The sequence below is a fragment of the Bombina bombina genome, chromosome 6, assembly GCF_027579735.1.
Source record: "Bombina bombina isolate aBomBom1 chromosome 6, aBomBom1.pri, whole genome shotgun sequence".
Lineage (NCBI taxonomy): Eukaryota > Metazoa > Chordata > Amphibia > Anura > Bombinatoridae > Bombina > Bombina bombina.
In genome coordinates, this window is record NC_069504.1 from 563,238,618 (window position 1) to 563,256,700 (window position 18,083).

Genomic DNA, 18,083 nt, shown 5'->3' on the forward strand with positions numbered 1-18,083 from the left:
GCCCTAATGGCCATGATTAAAAAATATTTTATCATAAATATTAATTTGAACAAAATTATATATATGAATGATTGTAAATTTAATTTTATGATTTATTCGATAGTAATCTGGATTGCTACTTTCATTTTAGTGCATAAAATTATAACATATGACTCTCTTGATGTGTATATATAATAAACTATATCAAACTATATTGAACATAATAGGTCTCTTTTTCAGTTTTATGCTATCACAGCAAAGAAAATTTTAAATAAATATATATATTATTAAATTGTTTTAAAAATGAATTACACATCTAATTTGGGAATTCTTTAATTGGCGCGGCAATATTCAGATTCAATATAGATATACTAAATGAATTGTTTTAAACAATAAATTACAATAAATAATAAATGTAAATACTATAGAATTGATTATGTCTTAAATCAAATGCACCTAAAATACATATATGTAAAACCGCTAGTTATTTACCTTCGCTAAGGGCAGAATATATATACTATTTACGATGTACTGATGCGACCTACACTCATGTAGCATTATCGTAAATAAAAGATGACATACACAGGAGCGTGATCGAGCTTTAGTGGGAGGATAAATGTGCGTCACATCATTTGCATGTGGGAAATACAGAGTAAGTCTATACCGCCCACATTGGAGACGCCGTGGAGGGGTTGGAGAACGGACACAGATAAACGGTTAGGCTGAAAACCTATTGATGTAATAAAACATGTTATAATTTATTTTATCTAAAATTTCAAAATGCGGTTAAATTGTAAGGATATATAGGAGGTTAGCGTTAGCTTTAACATCGTCAGAGTTTACTGACCCTTTAAGGTAAGTGCTAACTTTAATTTTTTTCTGGGACACACATACAGAGAAAAAGATAGCACTTTCACATTTATAAATTTGGGGCAAGTCACATTCACCTATGATAGGGGAATGTTTATTAGGGCAGCGGAGCAGGCACTGGGGACAAGGAGAATCTGGCTTAGTTATGGTGGTATATGTTTTTTAACTTTAACTTTACTCCCGACGGACGTAATAATATATTTAGCCGATCGGGAGTTTCTTGTGGTTACGCACACGATGGGCAGAGTTAGATACGGCAGCAGTTCCTATTGTGCGCCTTTTTTTTTCTTCCTGGCCCTGTTTCACTTCCTGTGTTACGCAGCTGACTTTCAAGGTGGCACAGATTAAGCAGCGTTGCGGTTACGGACCGTAATTGTTATACATTTGAGTCTGAATCAACTACAAGTCATATACTTCGTTAGTAGGCAGGCAGGTAAACACCTCAGCAGGGCTAAGCTGAGGTGTAGAGTTGTTTGAGGTGTTATTTTGGGGGCCATTGTTTATTTCAAATGAGAGAAAAATAAAGCAGTTATTTTTTTCGTTTAAAAATTTAAGGAGACAGTTAATTATTGCTTTTTTGGGGGGCTATTTTCTAAATAAAAATATCAGTTTTGTCTGTTCATTGGTGAATAAAGATGGACCAAGAAACCCTGCAAGATGTTACATGTTCTTTATGTTTTGATGCTAATGTAGAACCACCAATCCCTTTCTGTTCCTCATGTATTGAGAGAACTTTACATAACAGGTATAGACTTTTTCCTGAGCCAACATTGTCTAAGGAGGATACTGTTCAGGAGTCTTCTGACAATGTTCAAGATATGCCGCAGTTTTCTCCTCAAGGGTCCCAAAATGTAGCGTCCATACAACCAGTGCCCTGCGCTTCCTCTATTACTCCACCTGGAGTTACCTTGCAAGACTTTGCTTCCCTAATGTCAGCGGTATCTGATGTGTTGTCTGCTTTTCCCATGCTGCAGGGAAAGTGCAAGAGGAAATATAATCAATCAGTAAATAAGGTTGCTGACACAGTAGTGACTATTCCGAATGTTTCTTCCCAGAAACCTGAAGAGGAAGATACTTCGGTAGCATCTGAGGGTGAAATCTCAAACTCAGGCAGTGTAATACCGTTATCTGATACTGAAGTTGTTTCTTTCAAGTTTAAGCTTGAACACCACGTTTGTTACTTAAGGAGGTTTTAGCTACCTTGGACGACTCCGACACTATGGTCGTAGTCAATCCTAAGTAGTCCTGTAAACTAAACAAGTATTTTGAAGTGCCCTCCATGGTGGTGGTATTTCCTGTACCAGATAGGGCTACAGAGATTATTGCTAAGGAATGGGAGAGACTGGGTATCCCTTTTTCTCCATCCCCTATATTTAAAAAGATGTTTCCTATAGCAGACTCTATCAAGGAGTCTTGGCAGACGGTACCCAAGGTGGAAGGGGCAATTTCCACGCTATCCAAGAGAACTACTATTCCCATAGAGGATAGTTGTTCTTTTAAGGATTCTATGGATAAGAAGTTAGAGGGATTACTCAAGAAAATGTATGTACACCAGGGTTTACAATGGCAACCCGCGGTTTGTATTGCTACTGTCACTAGTGCGGCAGCATACTGGTTGGATGCATTGTCTGATTCTATTCGGACAGACACTCCCCTCGAAGAAATCCAGGATAGGATAAAGGCCCTTAAGTTGGCCAACTCCTTTATCACGGATGCTTCCCTTCAGGTTATTAAAGGGACACTCAATCAAAATTAAACTTTCATTATTCAGATAGAGCATGCTATTTTAAACAACTTTCCAATTTACTTCCATTAACAAAATGTCTTTTTATATTTAAACTTTTTGAGCCACCAGCTCCTACTGAGCATGTGCAAGAATAAGTGTGTATGCATTTGTGAATGGTTGATGGCTGTCACATGGTACGTGTATGCATTTGTGATTGGCTGATGGCTGTCACATGGTACAGGGGGAGTGGAAAAAGACATAACTTTTAAAATTGTCAGAAAAAAAATCTACTACTCATTTGAAGTTCAGACTAAGTGCTATTGCATTGTCTTGTTATCTAGCATTTATTGATTATGCAAATCTACTGTGTTGACTGGTCCTTTAAGCTGGGAGCTAAGATTTCTGGTTTTGCCGTACTGGCCCGCAGAGCTTTATGGTTAAAATCTTGGTCTGAGGATGTGTCATCAAAGTCTAAACTTTTGGCTATTCCTTACAAGGGAAAGACCTTGTTTGGGCCAGGTTTGATGGAAATAATTTCTGACATTACGGGAGGAAAGAGCCATTTCCTCCCTCAGGATAAGAGAAATAAACAAAAGGGACGTCAGAGTAATTTTTATTCCTTTCGAAATTTCAAAGGAAATCCTTCCACTCCCTCTTCCAAGCAGGAGCAGTCTAAACCTTCCTGGAGGCCCAATCAGTCTTGGAACAAGGGGAAACAATCCAAAAAGCCGTCTATTGAATCAAAAACAGCATGAAGGGCCTGCCCCCGATCCGGGACCGGATCTTGTGAGGGGCAGACTTTCCTTCTTCACTCAGGCTTGGGTTTGAGATGTTCAGGATTCCTGGGCGGTGGACATTATGTCCCAGGGATACAAACTAGAGTTCAAGACCTTTCCTCCCAGGGGCAGGTTTCTGCTTCAAGATTATCTGTAGACCAGACAAAAAGAGAGGCATTCTTACACTGTGTTCGGGACCTCTCCGATCTGGGAGTGATAGTTCCTGTTCCGATGCAGGAACGGGGTCTGGGGTTCTATTCCAATCTTTTCGTGGTCCCCAAAAAGAAGGGAACCTTCAGACCAATTTTAGATCTCAAGTCTAAACAAATTCCTCAGAGCGCCTTGCTTCAAGATGGAAACTATTGGTTCCATTCTTCCTTTGGTCCAAGAGGGTCAATTTATGACAACAGTGGATTTAAAGGACGCGTACCTGCATGTTCCCATCCACAGGGACCATCACAAGTTTCTAAGGTTTGCATTTCTAGACAAACACTTCCAGTTCGTGGCTCTTCCATTCGGCCTTGCCACAGCTCCCAGAATTTTCTCAAAGGTTCTGGGATCCCTGTTGGCGGTGCTCCGATTGCGGGGCATTGCAGTGGTGCCTTATCTGGACGACATTCTGGTTCAGGCGCCATCCTTTCAACAAGCAAGATCCCACACGGAAATGTTATCTTTCCTGCGATATCATGGATGGAAGGTAAATTTGGAAAAGAGTTCCTAAGTTCCAAATACAAGGGTAATTTTCTTGGGAACCATAATAGATTCCTTATCAATGAAGATTTTTCTTACAGAAGTCAGGAAATCAAAGATTTTCAATTCTTGCCTAGCGCTTCAGTCCTCTCCTCGGCCATCAGTGGCTCAGTGCATGGAGGTAATCGGTCTGATGGTAGCGGCAATGGACATCATTCCATTTGCCCGTTTCCACATCAGACCTCTGCAGTTAAGCATGCTCAGTCAGTGAAATGGAGATTATGCGGATCTGTCTCCGCGATTACAGCTGGAGCAGGAGACAAGGGATTCTCTTCTTTGGTGGTTGTCTCAGGACCATCTCTCCCAGGGAACCTGCTTTCGCAGACCCTCTTGGGTGATTGTGACAACAGATGCCAGCCTTCTGGGATGGGTAGCAGTCTGGGGCTCCCTAAAGGCTCAGGGAACATGGACTTGGTCGGAGTCTGTTCTACCCATAAAACATTCTGGAACTGAGAGCAATCTTCAATGCTCTTCTGGCCTGTCCTCAGTTAGCCTCAGCCCGGTTCATCAGGTTCTAGTCGGACAACATAACTTCAGTGGCTTACATCAATCATCAGGGAGGAACGCAGAGTTTCTTGGCCATGACAGAGGTAGCCAAGATAATTCAGTGGGCGGAGACCCACAATTGCTGTCTGTCAGCGATCCACATCCCAGGAGTGGACAACTGGGAGGCGGACTTCCTGAGCAGGCAGACATTTCACTCAGGGAAGTGGGAACAGGTCGAGGTCAAGAGACCCTCAGGCTTTACTGATAGACGCCCTGGTGGTACCTTGGAATTTCAGTCTTGCATACCTATTTTCTCCGTTCACTCTTCTACCTCGGGTCATTGCTCGAATCAAGCAGGAAAGGGCGTTGTGATACTCATTGCACCGCCGTGGCCTCGCATTATTTGGAATGCAGACCTGGTCAACGTGTCATCTCTTCCACCTTGGAGACTTTCGTTGAGGAAGGACCTTCTACTTCAAGGGCCCTTCCTTCATTCAAATCTAGTTTCTCTGAAGCTGACTGCTTTGAGATTGAACGCTTAATTTTATCCAAGCGTGGATTTTCGTAATCGGTCATTGAGACCATGATTCAGGCTCGTAAACCTGTGACTAGAAAGATTTACTACAAGATATGGCATAAATATCTATATTGGTGTGAATCCAAGGGCTAATCTTGGAGTAGAGTTAGGATTCCTAGAATTCTGTCCTTTTTTCCAAGAAGGTTTGGAGAAGGGTTTATTGGCAAGTTCCTGAAAGGGTCAAATATCTGCCTTGACTATTTTGTTACATAAACGTCTGGCGGTTCCAGACGTGCAATAGTTTTGTCAGGCCTTGGTCAGGATCAGGACTGTGTTCAAGATAGTTACTCCTCCCTGTAGTCTTAATTTAGTTCTTAAGGTTCTTCAAGGGGCTCCGTTTGAGCCTATGCATTCCTTAGATATTAAGTTGTTATCTTGGAAAGTTTTGTTTCTTGTTGCTATTTCATCTGCTCATAGAGTGTCAGAGCTCTCGGCATTACAGTATTAGTCTCCTTACCTTATTTTTCATTTGGATAAGGTGGTTTTGCGTACTAAGTTAGGGTTTCTCCCTAAAGTAGTTTCAGAATGGAACATTAATCACGAGATTGCTGTTCCTTCCTTGTGTCCTAATCCTTCTTCTCAAAAGGAACGACTTTTGCACAATCTGGATGTGGTGCGTGCATTAAAATTCTATTTACAGGTGACTAAGGATATGAGGCCTCTTTTGGGAGAAAGGTTCTTCAAGCAGTGGTGCCTTCCGTTTAGGTTCCCTGTCTTGTCCCTCCCTTATCATCTGTGTACTCTAGCTTGGGTATTGATTCCCAATAGTAATTAAATGATCCATGGACTCATTGTGTCATTAGAAAGAAAACAAAATTTATGCTTACCTGATAAATTTATTTATTTCTTGACACGATGAGTCCACGGCCCGCCCTGTTTCTTTTTGGACAGGGTTTGTTGGTATGTTATAAACTTCAGACACCTCTGCACCTTGTTACTTCCTTTCTCTCCTTTGCTTCGGTCGAATGACTGGGGTTGGAGGGAAGGAAGGTGATATTTAACAGCTTTGCTGTGGTGCTCTTTTCCACCTCCTGCTGGGCAGGAGTGATATTCTCAACAGTAATTCGATGATCCGTGGACTCATTGTGTCAAGAAATAAATACATTTATCAGGTAAGCATAAATTTTGTTTTATATAAATTATCTCTAGTCATTAGTAAGCATAGTAACTCAGTCCTCAGATGAGGATATCGAGATAACGTGATAATGAAGGAGAAAATAAGGAGAAGAAAGAAGGAAAATAAGAGAAAAGAAGATGTGTTCCCACCTTGTCCAATGGAGTAGAAAAAAAACAAAAACATAAAAAGATTCTATGGAAAGCAGGGCCAAAATAGTGGATATTCCTTAAATAATTGAAGGGACCCAGCTTGGCCTAAATCTGCCCAAATCAACTATAAAAGAGTCATTTCCATAACATGGAAAGAATATTTCTCCATGCAATAAATATAGTTCATGTCATCTATCACTGTATTCTAGGGTGGAGGATTAATTTGTTTCCAAGTGCGAGATATGACTCGCACTTGGAAAAAATTAATCCTCCACCCTAGAATACAGTGATAGATGCCATGAACTATTTTTATTGCGTGGAGAAATATTCTTTCCATGTTATGGATATGACTGCCATTAATAAATATACTGCAAAGTACTTTTGTTGTTTAGGTAAGACCTGGATACCTAGGTATAGAATAGCGAACTCAGGTTTCCTACTTACCATAATCTGAAATGTGAGAAGATGTGGTAACAAGTATTCCATAAGGGTATCAATTTAGGACAGGTCCACCAAATATGCAAATAATCACTTATCTCATCACATTCCCTCCATCAACTGTGAGACATAGAGGCATTCATGTTAAACAATTTAAGAGGAGTGAGCTACCAGTTTGCTAATATTTTGTAGCAAGTTTCATATAATGTAACGTGGTATAATGCCTTTTATAGGCCAGGTTGTGTACAAAGTCCCCTCCCTGTACATCAATGGAGTGGATTTTGTGTGGGTGTGGCCCCCTCCGTCATACCATAATGCACTGATAAAGGTCAATATAGTTTCATCGTCACACCATTTACTTTCCAAATGTGTTAGAGACTGAATAGCTTGATGGTCAAACTTACAACTTAAAAGTACCGTCTTGAGACATAAATATAAAGGTTTAGGATGTGAGGAATCTGCACTTAGACCCGCTAAAGTTGAGAACTGATTATGAGATCTGAAAACTTGGTAACTCTAATGTGAGCCCACTTGTTAGGGTGTGAATCCGGAAGACCTACTAGTTAACCCCTAATAGAGTGAATTGGCGAGGAATGTGGAGAAACATTAGGATAGTGTCTAACTTGGTGCCACATACTAAGGCATTCTTTAACAATCAAATTGTTAATTCCTAGATTCCTACGACAATGGGGTAGTATCCATATAAGATCTTCTACAAATATATTAAAAGTCAGCGATGCTTGCTCAATATCTCACCATCTTGTAGAGCGGATTAGTGCACTCCATTTGGGGATGTGTGTTAACCTGGCAGATTCATAGTAGCGAATCACAGAGAGAGCCGCTACACCTCCAATGGAGTGTGGGTAATGGAGAGTATGATGGGTGATCCTAGGACGTTTCCCCTGCCAGATATACGTAGACATAAGACTCTGAAATTGAAGTAGTAAATTTTTTGGGAGTCATCAAAATAGATAAGTAAGCTTAGGTAGAAAACTAATTTTCAAGGCAGCTATTCTCCCTAACCAGGAGATGGATGTGAAATTCCATCTATTCTTAAGCTGTCATAACTCGCATAGTTGCGGATTATAATTGGTTAGAATAATAGTAGATATATTATATATGCCCAGATGCCAGAGTGAGCAAGTGGACTATTTAAAAGGGAAAGTATCTCATAGTCTGCAGACATATGTCTAAGGCTAACCCCATGAAAAAGCCTCAGGTATTGTAAAATATAATTCATAGAAGGAAAAATGTCCAAACTTAGTCAAGCTATCAAATAAATGAGGTAGGATCTCAAGTGGTTTTCCAGAACAAATAGCATCAGCAAATAACGTCACATCATCAGTATAATGATTATTTTGCATGTTTGCTGCCAATGGCTCTATTGCAAGAGCAAACAACAGTAGAGAGAGGAGATAGAGGAGAGAGAGGAGATAAAGGGCACCCCTGTTGAGTGCCATTTGTAATGGCGAAAGCCGATGAACAAAAGCCAATTCCTCTCACTCGTGCAGAGGGGGTAAAATACAATGCCATGATCATTTTACATGCATTAACTGGGAACCCAAACACCTTCAATACCTCCCAGAGATAGTCCCATCAAAGGCTTTCTCATCATCCAAAGAGATTACAGAAAATGGCCTTCCAATTCTAGTTGATTCAAAAAAGAGCTTTAGTAGTCTTCGAGTATTATCAGGTTCCTCCCTATTATGGGTAAAACCTACTTAGTCTAAATGAACTAAGGAAGGCAAAAGGGTTAGCCAAAATGTTAGAATAAATTCAATGTTCACATTGATCAATGAGATAGGGTGATAACTCTCACATAGAGATGGGTTCTTCCCAAGTTTAGGAATAGTTGTAATAGAAGCTTCTAAAAAATCCTTTTCAAAAGAACCAATCTTAGCTGCCTCACAATTTTAAGGGATTTTAATAGTTTTATGACTGACAATACCTCATCAGATGTGATAGCGGCAGCAAGAGAATTCCTTTGGTCTACTGTGAGCCTAGGTAACTTCAAAGTTTTAAGGAAAGCCTGGACATTTGCCAAGGGTGTAAAGGTTAAAGGGACAGTTAAGTCCAAAAAAAACTTTCATGTTTCAAATAGGGCATGTAATTTTAAACAACTTTTCAATTTACTTTTATCACCAATTTTGCTTTGTTCTTGTGGTATTCTTAGTTGTAAGCTAGACCTAGGAAGGCTCATATGTTAATTTGTAAGCCCTTGAAGGCCGCCTCTAATCACATGCTTTTGTATTTGCTTTTCACAGCAGGGGAGAGTTAGTTCAGGTAAACCCTATAGATAACATTGTGAGCACGCCCGTGTATTGTGGCAGACACTGCACTAATTGGCTAAAATGAAAGTCAATAGATAATAAATAAAATGTCATGTGATCAGGGGGCTGTCAGAAAATTTATAGATACAAGTTAATCACAGAGGTAAAAAGTGTATTATTATAATTGTGTTAGTTATGCAAAACTGGGGAATGGGTAAGAAAGGGATTATCTATCTTTTAAAACAACAAAAATTCTGGTGTTGACTGTCCCTTTAAAGGGACATGAAACCCAACATTTTTATTTCATGATTGAGATAGAGAATACAATTTTAAACAACTTTCCAATTTACTTCTATTATTTAATGTGCTTCCTTCTCTTGTTATCCTTTGCTAAAAGGTTTATCTAGGCAAGCTCAGGAGCAGCAAATAATCTAGGTTCTAGCTGCTGATTGGTGGCTCCATGTATATACCGATTACCATTGGCTCATCCATGTGTTCAGTTAGAAACTAGTTATGCATTGTTGCTCCTTCAACAAATGATACCAAGAGAATTAAACAAATTAGATAATAGAAGTAAATTAGAAAGTTGCTTAAAATTGTATTCTCTATCTGAATCATGAAAGAAAAATGTTGGGTTTCATGTCCCTTTAAAGATATATCCCCTTACCTGTTTATTCATGGGTTAGGCCCATAAGGTATCTTTTACCGAAAGATTTACATAGCTACATAGATAAATGGGCAAATAAGGGACTTTATAGGGTAGCTGACCTGGTGGTACAAGGAAACATATCAACATATAATCACTTACAAGACATTCTACAGCCAGAAAAGCTACACTGGTTTGCATATTTACAGATCTCTTCGGCCCTAAACAATTACATTAAATCTCACAAACAACAAATTAGCACAAGTTTGGAAAGAGTTTGCAAAGCAGAGAGTAGGGAAAAAGGGACGATCTCCAAGCTGTACATGGACATTCAAGCTGATAAGCGTAATACCAAATCTAACATTATTCTGAGATGGGAAGAGGACCTGGGCTTTACACTCCCAATAGAGGAATGGGATAAGGTATTCTATGACTCTGGTAGGGGCTTGATCAGCGCTGATTTAAAGAAAAACACCATGAAAACAATTTTTAGGTGGTATTTAACTCCGATCAATACATCTCACTTTTCCACTAGCAAGAGCAATTTATGCTACAGAGGGTGCGGAGAGAGAGGTACATATATACATATGTGGTGGGAATGCACGATTATCAGGGACACATGGGTCAAGCTAAATGACTTACTTAGTTACCTTTTAGAAGAACAAATAACTCTGTCCATGGACCAAGCGCTTTTAAATAGAGACCTGCCGAGACGTATACCGTCACTTAATACATTTTGTAAAATTTTATGCACAATTACTAGAATGTGCCTAGCTAAATATTGGAAAGTGGGTAAACCAGCTTGGAAGGAAGTTACAGATAAAATTCAGGATATATACTCTCTCTCAGAAGGGGCCTCATGAATACAAGGTAATGTAGCTCAATTTCAGAAAATTTGGTATTACTGGATTTTAAAAGGGAATAGTCTGAAGAGATAGACAAAGGTAGAGGCCCTTGGTTCACCCAGGATAAGTGATAACATTGTAGTAAAAAGGGACATTTTTTGAAGTACTGGACAAAATTTACTGAGTTTTGCCTTAGCTATGTACTAACCCAAAACCCAACAGATAATATTAATGAGCTTCTGTAAACAATAAAATAACCACACAGACAGCTATTTTATTTTTCTGTTTATATTTGTTTTTATTAGTTTTGACCATGTTATTGTTATTGTTATTTGTTTATTTAGTCATTATAAGAAAAAAAGGAGTAAAACCACTTCCAGGAAGCCTAAAAGGACAATACTCATTATCAACCTTGCAGCTTTTCTAACGGCTAGATTTAGAGTTGGGCGGTAGCCGTGAAAACCAGCGTTAGAGGCTCCTAACGCTGGTTTTAGGCTACCTCCGGTATTTGGAGTCACTCAAAATAGGGTCTAACGCTCACTTTTCAGCCGCGACTTTTCCATACTGCAGATCCCCTTACGTCAATTGCGTATCCTATCTTTTCAATGGGATTTTTCTAACTCTGGTATTTAGAGTCGTGTCTGAAGTGAGCGTTAGAAATCTAACGACAAAACTCCAGCCGCAGAAAAAAGTCAGTAGTTAAGAGCTTTCTGGGCTAACGCCGGTTCATAAAGCTCTTAACTACTGTACTCTAAAGTACACTAACACCCATAAACTACCTATGTACCCCTAAACCGAGGTCCCCCCACATCGCCGCAACTCGATTAAATTTTTTTAACCCCTAATCTGCCGACCGCCACCTACGTTATCCTTATGTACCCCTAATCTGCTGCCCCTAACACCGCCGACCCCTATATTATATTTATTAACCCCTAATCTGCCCCCCACAACGTCGCCGCCAGCTACCTACACTTATTAACCCCTAATCTGCCATCCGCACGCCGCCGCCAGCTACATTATCCCTATGTACCCCTAATCTGCTGCCCTAACATCGCCGACCCCTATATTATATTTATTAACCCCTAACCTGCCCTCCCTAACATCGCCGACACCTAACTTCAATTATTAACCCCTAATCTGCCGACCGAATCTCGCCGCTATTCTAATAAATGTATTAACCCCTAAAGCTAAGTCTAACCCTAACACCCCCCTAAGTTAAATATAATTTACATCTAACGAAATTAATTAACTCTTATTAAATAAATTATTCCTATTTAAAGCTAAATACTTACCTGTAAAATAAATCCTAATATAGCTACAACATAAATTGTAATTATATTATAGCTATTTTAGGATTAATATTTATTTTACAGGTAACTTTGTATTTATTTTAACCAGGTACAATAGCTATTAAATAGTTAAGAACTATTTAATAGCTAAAATAGTTAAAATAATTACAAATTTACCTGTAAAATAAATCCTAACCTAAGTTACAATTAAACCTAACACTACACTATCAATAAATTAATTAAATAAAATACCTACAATTACCTACAATTAAACCTAACACTACACTATCAATAAATAAATTAAATACAATACCTACAAATAACTACAATGAAATAAACTAACTAAAGTACAAAAAATAAAAAAGAACTAAGTTACAAAAAATAAAAAAATATTTACAAACATAAGAAAAATATTACAACAATTTTAAACTAATTACACCTACTCTAAGCCCCCTAATAAAATAACAAAGACCCCCAAAATAAAAAATGCCCTACCCTATTCTAAATAACTAAAGTTCAAAGTTCTTTTACCTTACCAGCCCTGAACAGGGCCCTTTGCGGGGCATGCCCCAAGAAGTTCAGCTCTTTTGCCTGTAAAAAAACCAATACAATACCCACCCCCAACATTACAACCCACCACCCACATACCCCTAATCTAACCCAAACCCCCCTTAAATAAACCTAACACTAAGCCCCTGAAGATCATCCTACCTTGTCTTCACCTCACCAGGTATCACCGATCCGTCCTGGCTCCAAAATCTTCATCAAACCCAAGCGGGGGCTGGCGATCCATCATCCGGTGGCTGAAGAAGTCCAGAAGAGGCTCCAAAGTCTTCATCCTATCCGGGAAGAAGAGGCGATCCGGACCGGCAACCATCTTGATCCAAGCGGCATCTTCTATCTTCATCCAATGACGACCGGCTCCATCCTGAAGACCTCCACCGCGGACCCATCTTCTTCCGGCGACGTCCAACTGAAGAATGACGGTTCCTTTAAGGGATGTCATCCAAGATGGCGTCCCTCGAATTCCGATTGGCTGGTAGGATTCTATCAGCCAATCGGAATTAAGGTAGGAATATTCTGATTGGCTGATGGAATCAGCCAATCAGAATCAAGTTCAATCCGATTGGCTGATCAAATCAGCCAATCAGATTGAGCTCGCATTCTATTGGCTGATCGGTAGTAGGGCATTTTTTATTTTGGGGGTCTTTGTTATTTTATTAGGGGGCTTAGAGTAAGTGTAATTAGTTTAAAATTGTTGTAATATTTTTCTTATGTTTGTAAATATTTTTTTATTTTTTGTAACTTAGTTCTTTTTTATTTTTTGTACTTTAGTTAGTTTATTTTATTGTAGTTATTTATAGGAATTGTATTTAATTTATTTATTGATAGTGTAGTGTTAGGTTTAATTGTAGGTAATTGTAGGTATTTTATTTAATTAATTTAATGATAGTATAGTGTTAGGTTTAATTGTAACTTAGGTTAGGATTTATTTTACAGGTAATTTTGTAATTATTTTAACTAGGTAACTATTAAATAGTTATTAACTATTTAATAGCTATTGTACATGGTTAAAATAATTACAAAGTTGCCTGTAAAATAAATATTAATCCTAAAAAAGCTATAATATAATTATAATTTATATTGTAGCTATATTAGGATTTATTTTACAGGTAAGTATTTAGCTTTAAATAGGAATAATTTATTTAATAAGAGATAATTAATTTCGTTAGATGTAAATTATATTTAACTTAGGGGGGTGTTAGTGTTAGGGTTAGACTTAGCTTTAGGGGTTAATACATTTATTAGAATAGCGGTGAGCTCCAGTCGGCAGATTAGGGGTTAATAATTGAAGTTAGGTGTCTGCGATGTTAGGGAGGGCAGATTAGGGGTTAATACTATTTATTATAGGGTTAGTGAGGCGGATTAGGGGTTAATAACTTTATTATAGTAGCGCTCAGGTCCGCTCGGCAGATTAGGGGTTAATAAGTGTAGGCAGGTGGAGGCGACGTTGTGGGGGGCAGATTAGGGGTTAATAAATATAATATAGGGGTCGGCGATGTTAGGGCAGCAGATTAGGGGTACATAGGGATAATGTAAGTAGCGGCGGTTTACGGAGCGGCAGATTAGGGGTTAATAATAATATGCAGGGGTCAGCGATAGCGGGGGGCGGCAGATTAGGGGTTAATAAGTGTAAGGTTAGGGGTGTTTAGACTCGGGGTACATGTTAGGGTGTTAGGTGCAGACGTAGGAAGTGTTTCCCCATAGCAAACAATGGGGCTGCGTTAGGAGCTGAACGCGGCTTTTTTGCAGGTGTTCGTTTTTTTTTCTATAAATATATAATAGTATATTTAAAGATATATATTATGAAGATATATATTATGAAATCACTTGGTGTGGCATACAAATATGCCACACCAAGGTATCGAGTAAAATTACACATACCCAATTGAAACCTAAATCCAAATTTTACCCCTATCACAGTAAAGGGAGTAATATCTAAGTTTTTGAAAGATCAATTCTATCTGAAATAGATAAACTAAATACAGAAGATAAAAGTAGTGTTAAATATAATATGACTAAGAAAGAAAGGGAGGTCTTAACACAACTACAAAAAGATAAAAACATCACAATTAAACCGGCGGATAAGGGTGGGGGTTTAGTTATCATGGATACCGAAAATTATATTGGAGAAGCTAACCGTTTGTTGAACGATAAAGACACTTACAAAAAACTTAAACTAAATCACATGAATAAAATCAATACCAAACTATTAGTTCTTCTAAATAAGGCCAAAGAAAATAATATAATCAGTACGAAAGAATTTAACTTCATTTATCAGAAACATCCCAAAATGGCCATGTTCTATTTCTTACCCAAGATTCATAAAAATGTAGTTAACCCACCGGGATGCCCCATAATCTCATGCATTTCATCTATCTGTTCCAACCTTTCTTTATATGTGGACACACAACTGCAAAGTTATGTTCAAAAATTGCCATCATATCTTAAAGACACCACAGATGTCCTAAATCTATTACAAAATTTGAATTGGCAAGATGATTACATTCTGGCAACCAGCGACGTAAGTTCGCTGTACACCTGTATCAAACACGATAAGGGCATTGCAGCCATAGATTGGTTCATAAAAAGCGAGAACAGCTTTCAATTGAAACATAAACAATTTATATTGACATGTATTGAATTTATACTGGAAAACAATGTTTTCGCTTTTAATGATGATATATATCTTCAAACACAAGGTACAGCAATGGGCACAAGGTTTGCTCCCAGCTATGCTAACTTGTTTATGGGTAAATGGGAACACCACTTTACCCAAGAGCATGAGTTGGGAGCAAACCTCGTGCTGTTCAAAAGATATATTGACGATATTTTAATAGTATGGAAGGGGAGTGAGGAGAGCCTGATAACCTTCTTTCAAGATATGAATCATAACGATCTAAACTTGAAATTCACTTACACAATAAGTAGACAACAAATAACGTTTTTAGATTTGGACATCTTTATAGAACACGGAGAACTAACAACTAAAAATCATTTCAAAACAACGGATGCCAATAACTATATCCCCACACATAGTTGTCACTTGAAAAGGTGGATAGACAACATTCCTAAGGGTCAATTCCTTAGAATTAGACGCAATTGCTCCAAACTTTCTGATTATGATACACAGGTTAAGATCCTAGAGGACAGATTCTTAGAAAAAGGATACGATCAACATATTCTGAAAGACGAAATTAATAAAGTGAGAAATATGGACAGACAAAATATACTCTCAAAAAAGCCAAAAGCTGATAACCAGACCAATGAAATCTTAAAAGTACCATTAATAACTAATTATAATTACCATCATAAACATCTAACTAGGATTTTAAACAAACACTGGCATCTGATTAAATCTGATCCAATTTTGGGAAACAGTATCTCTGATTACCCTAGTATTGTGTACAGGAAAGCAAATAACATTAAAAATATCCTTGTACCTAGTGATTTTAAGAAAGTAAACCATAAGTTAAAAGAGAAAGATTTGACGGGAAGAAAATTAAGGGGATATTATCCCTGCTATAGCTGTAAAGCTTGCCAACATAGCACAAAATGTAAAGATTACAAATCCTTCAATACAGGCAAGATATACAATATCAAAGAGACCATTAGATGCAGTGATAATGGCATCATATACCTGATTCAGTGCACATGTGGCAAACAATATTTGGGAGAGACCTCCAGAGTTTTACGCACAAGAATTAGGGAACACCTCAATCTTATAAAAAAAGGTGACCAAGAAACTAGGCTGTATGAACACTTCAGGACAGTACACCACAACAACACCAACGACCTTAAGTATTGGGGTATTTGCAAGATCGCAAAACCATGGAGAGGAGGGAATTTTGATCAACTACTCCTTAGAAAAGAAGCAGAACTTATTTTTGAATTAAAAACATTATTCCCACAAGGACTAAATTCGGAGCTAGATTTAAATCCATTTATTCTAGACTGTTAATCTTATAACTCCCCACCAATCCAACATTGTATACACATGTACATTAGCCAAACGATAGCCTTAATGGAACTGTATTTCGAACATTAAAACATAAAAAAAAAAAAAAAAAAAACCCTTCCATATATATCCTACTATAGATTCAATGATTCTTTTTATGATTCTTTATATTTATTATCTTATTTTTATAGTCACAGTTCATATATGGCATTTTAGTAAATATAATTGGGATCCACAATTATTATATAAAATACACAGACATATAATATTTAAAAACTTCTGAACCAAATAGGTCATACATATTTTGAGATTAAAGACATTTATGGGACCTTTTATTTCATAAGACCAACTATTAAGTACTAAGAATTATAGGAGCGCCAATGAAGGCTAAAGTAAACTACAGGTACCTTAATATACAGATGACATAGAACGATGTCACCAATTAGATGAATCCAATAAGTTTAAAAAACAATATCCCCAATTTGGATGAATCGATAAATTATATAACAGAGGAATGTCTTGAAAAAGGCCCCATCACAGGGCCGAAACGCGTTGACATTGGAGAGATTTGTGAGGCTCATATATCACCAGGATCAGCTTATTGGGTGAGTCTATTACCTGTTAGACTTAGTCCCTTTAAGCCCTTTGTTTAGTGCACTTTATATTTTTTCAACAGGTTTCCGGAGACCTTTGGACCCAAGAATTATCTTCATCATTTGGCTGTTATTTGGATTAATTAATCATTGGACTATGGACTTTACTTTAAACATTTCATTGCTCCCCCATTGAATTGGGTTTTAATAGTGTCAAAACATTGTTTTATTATTTCCTTTTTTATTTTTATTTTTATGTCATTCCTAGATGCTGGCATATATTGTATTGTGATATTTATAGCATTTAAAAATTTGTGTTGGAAACTTACAGCTCTTGATAGTTATATCATTCAGAAATTTGTTTAGGAAACTAACAGCTTCTGATATAACCAAACCTGGTTCTTAGATAAAACAGCTAAGGACAGCTCTGGTTATCCACCTGGTCTATCAGAGACATAGGTAATTCACAATTTTATGTTTTGATTTTATTCACAGATCATACCGGTATTAGATCGTTTTGTATATATATTTTTGGTATATATATATTTTTTATATATTTTTTATATTTTTTTGGTAGATTTTTTGTACACACATTTTTTGGTACACATTTAATTTCACAAGTGAATATATTTGTTTTCTTTCTTTTTCTCACGATTTGCGTGTCTGTTGCACACTCACCTAAGAATTGATATCACTCTATCCCAATCATCATCTATATTATTTTATTTCAAATCATCATCTTTATGCACTTTCTAGGCTCATACAAAGTAGCTTTAATTGGATGTACAAAACCAGAATAGTAGTTTTCTTATGCTATAAGTGACCTCTATGTTATAAATAAAGTAGTGATCAGTGAAGTCATCTGATCAGGTCGTATTAATAAACTGTATTAATAAACTGTGATTTTATACTTTAAACCCAGTGTGTGTTATTAAAAAGGAGATATTTTATCCATTTTATTCATTCCTCTGTTATAATTTTGAATTTTATCGATTCATCCAAATTGGGGATATTGTTTTTTAAACTTATTGGATTCATCAAATTGGTGACATC